We start from the raw sequence: 309 nt of genomic DNA on the forward strand, positions 1-309 counted from the left end.
CTTTTGATGTAGGTGATGATTTTTCTTATTCGAGGACGAATCCTTTTGAAGAGGGGGATGATGATAAGAATCACGGTGTTCTAACTAGACCTATTACATAACCCACGACCAAGATGATTCAACAAGCATTCATACTTCATCTACAAAATTGGATAGGTTAGGTTCAACCATCATTTCATGTGTTACAAGCTGATTCGTTTGAGTCAAGACCATTTGGAGATTCAAAAGTAAATATTTGGACGGTTGAAGTAGTGGATGGAGTTGCAAGCATCATTTCATGAGTGGTTAGAAAACTTTATTTATTATTTT

Source organism: Cucurbita moschata, unplaced genomic scaffold, assembly GCF_002738365.1.
Source record: "Cucurbita moschata cultivar Rifu unplaced genomic scaffold, Cmos_1.0 Cmo_Scf00094, whole genome shotgun sequence".
Classification (NCBI taxonomy): domain Eukaryota; kingdom Viridiplantae; phylum Streptophyta; class Magnoliopsida; order Cucurbitales; family Cucurbitaceae; genus Cucurbita; species Cucurbita moschata.